This window comes from Sturnus vulgaris, unplaced genomic scaffold (genome assembly GCF_052056855.1).
Source record: "Sturnus vulgaris isolate bStuVul1 unplaced genomic scaffold, bStuVul1.hap1 Scaffold_156, whole genome shotgun sequence".
Lineage (NCBI taxonomy): Eukaryota > Metazoa > Chordata > Aves > Passeriformes > Sturnidae > Sturnus > Sturnus vulgaris.
Window position 1 is genome coordinate 1,813,141 of NW_028276073.1, and position 2,500 is coordinate 1,815,640.

Below are 2,500 nucleotides of genomic sequence, written 5' to 3' on the forward strand. Positions count from 1 at the left end.
GCGACGGTCCGCACCGTCGTCGCCGTGGCCTCTCTCGGCCGGGGGTGTGCGAGGTTTCTCGGTGGCTGGGCCGTGTTCCCCGCGCCGGCGGGGCGGCCCGAGCCGCGGTGGTCCTCTCGGGCGCAGCGCCGGGCTACTGAGGGAAACCCCGGGCCCCGAGAAGGATTGCCGCGGTGATGGCAGCGGACGTCGGGCGCGCCCCCGCCGGTGGACGCTCCCCCGAGGGTGGCAGCGGGGGAGGCACCCCGGCGGGGCCATGCAGGTCGTTTCCCTCACCCCAGGGCCAGGTACCTAGCGCTTCGCGCCTCGGCGGTCTCCTGCCGGTTTCCCTCGGCGTCGTCAAACGCCTGTTGGGGGCCGAAAGGGCCGCCGAGCCGGGCGGAGGTTTAAAGACTCGGGCGGCCCGGCACGGCCCCGCCGCGGCGGCGGCGGCGGTGGCGGCGGCGGCAGCGGGTGTCGGGCGGTGGCGGCGCGGGGCGCCATCGAGGGGTGGGGAGCTACTCCCGCCGATCCCCTGCGGTGGCGTGTCCGTCGCGACCGGCCGCGCTCGCCGTCGTCGGCGTCCCGCCGCGCTTGCCCGCGCGCGGGGGCCACCCGTGCCGGGCCGGGGAAGGGGCGCCCTGCCCCCCCCCTCTCTGCGGCCCGGTCTCGGCGGAGAGGCCGCGGCGCGCGATCGGCCGCGGGGGGCCGACCCCGCTGGCCTCTGCGATGCGGGGCGACGCCGGCAGAGGGCGCGCGCTCTCTGCCTTACCTACCTCAGCTGCGGGGTTGCGGCCGCCGGGGCCCGCCGCGCTCTCTCGCTCTTTCTCCTTAGCCGCCGCCGCGGGCTCGCGGGCGGCGCCGCGTCAGGCGCGACCGCGCGCCTCTCGCCTCGACGGCCTTGTCGCCTCGAACCGCACCGCGGCGGCGCCGGCCGCCGGCCACCCCTGACTCGGAGCGCTGTCCCCGCCCGTTGGGGCGCAGCGCTCGGCCGGCTCCTCCATCGCCGGAGGTCCGGCGGGCGCGGGCGACCCCGTGCCGAGCGGCGGCGTCGCCGCTCGGCGAGTGTCCCCGCCCCCCCCGGGGGGGGGGACGGTCGGCCGCGAGGCGCCCGCCTTCACCGGCGGCCGTCCCGGCCCGGGCCCCGCCCGTCCGCTTCCCCGTCGCCCTTCCCGGCCGCGTGTGGGCCAAAAAAAAGGGGAGGCGTGCGGGGCGGCCGCGGGGGCGCTTCCCCGTCCGGTCCCCGAGTGGAAACGAGGGGAGCGGGCGGTGCCCCCCGGCTCAGCCGCCGTACGCCTGCCCGCTGGGCGCGTGCTCGCGGAAGGGCAGCTCGGCGGTGCGAAGCGGCGGCGGTCCCGGGAGTGCGGCCGCGGGTGGCGGAGGGGTTTTGCCGAGCGGCAGACCTCGGGCGCTCCGCGATGCCGGCTCGGGTCTCGGCGGCGTCCCGCCTCCGGCGCCGGTGGCGGAGCGCGGCCCGCCGGGCGTTCGCCTTCCGGCGGGCAAGCGGTCCCGCGCCAGGGGTTGCGCCGGCGGAACGGTCCCGCCGCCGCGTGGCGTTTCGGGCGACGTTCAGGGGCCGCTGGCGGGAGAGCCGGCCCCCGCGTTTTGGCGCGGCGGCGTTCCGCGAGTCGGCGGAGCGGTGAAAAGGAGAAGCCAGGGAGTGAGCCGGGAGCGGCGGGGGCCGGCGGTCGCGCCCCCCGGCCCGCGAACGCGTAGTCGTCCCGTGATCGAGAGGCCGGGCGGGCCACCGTGCCCCCCGCGGTCCGGCGCGTTGCCGCACAAGCCCCTCCGCGCGGAGGTCGGGCCGAGCCCGGGCGCCTGGGCCGCCTCCGAAGGACGGCACGCGAGGCGGCGTCTCCCCTCGCGGGGGGAGGCGGTCGGGGGCGCGGGCCCCTCCGCCTTTCTTTGGCCGACCTTCGGAGCGTTGCGCGGGGTTTCTCTTTTTTGCCCCGCGCTTTCTCCTCCTCCTCCTCCGTTTGTGTGTGCTCGTACGGTCGAAGCGGGGCGCGCGGGGGCGCGCGCGTCCCTGCAGAAACAGAAAAGGGGCCGCTTCACGCGAGCGGTCCCGAAAGCCAGACAACTCTTAGCGGTGGATCACTCGGCTCGTGCGTCGATGAAGAACGCAGCTAGCTGCGAGAATTAATGTGAATTGCAGGACACATTGATCATCGACACTTCGAACGCACTTGCGGCCCCGGGTTCCTCCCGGGGCTACGCCTGTCTGAGCGTCGCTTGACGATCAATCGCCGTCCGGGGGGGCCACCCCGGCGGCGCGGCTGGGGTTGCCTCGCAGGCCCGTTGCCCGCGGTCGACGTCGACGTCGTCGTCGTCGTCGCCGCGCAGGGCCTTCGTCCCCCTAAATGCAGACTCGGGGAGCGCTCCGTAGCTCCCCGCTCCCGGAACGAGCCGCTGGGGCGGAGCTCGTCCTTGCCGGGGCCGTGCCGCGGTGCGGTGGCGGTGGCCGGGGAGAGCGAGAGTCGGCGTCGAAGACGCCGCCGTGGGCCGTGCGAGAGAGACGAGA

The 2,500-nt window shown here is 77.0% G+C and overlaps 1 non-coding gene across 1 annotated transcript; it reads left to right on the forward strand.

Moving 5' to 3' along the window:
- Nucleotides 1-2,057: 2,057 nt before the first annotated feature.
- On the forward strand, nucleotides 2,058-2,210 carry LOC148219136 (5.8S ribosomal RNA). Its single transcript, XR_015799830.1, has one exon. It is a non-coding gene; the product is annotated as a 5.8S ribosomal RNA (ribosomal RNA).
- The last annotated feature ends 290 nt before the right edge of the window (nucleotides 2,211-2,500 follow it).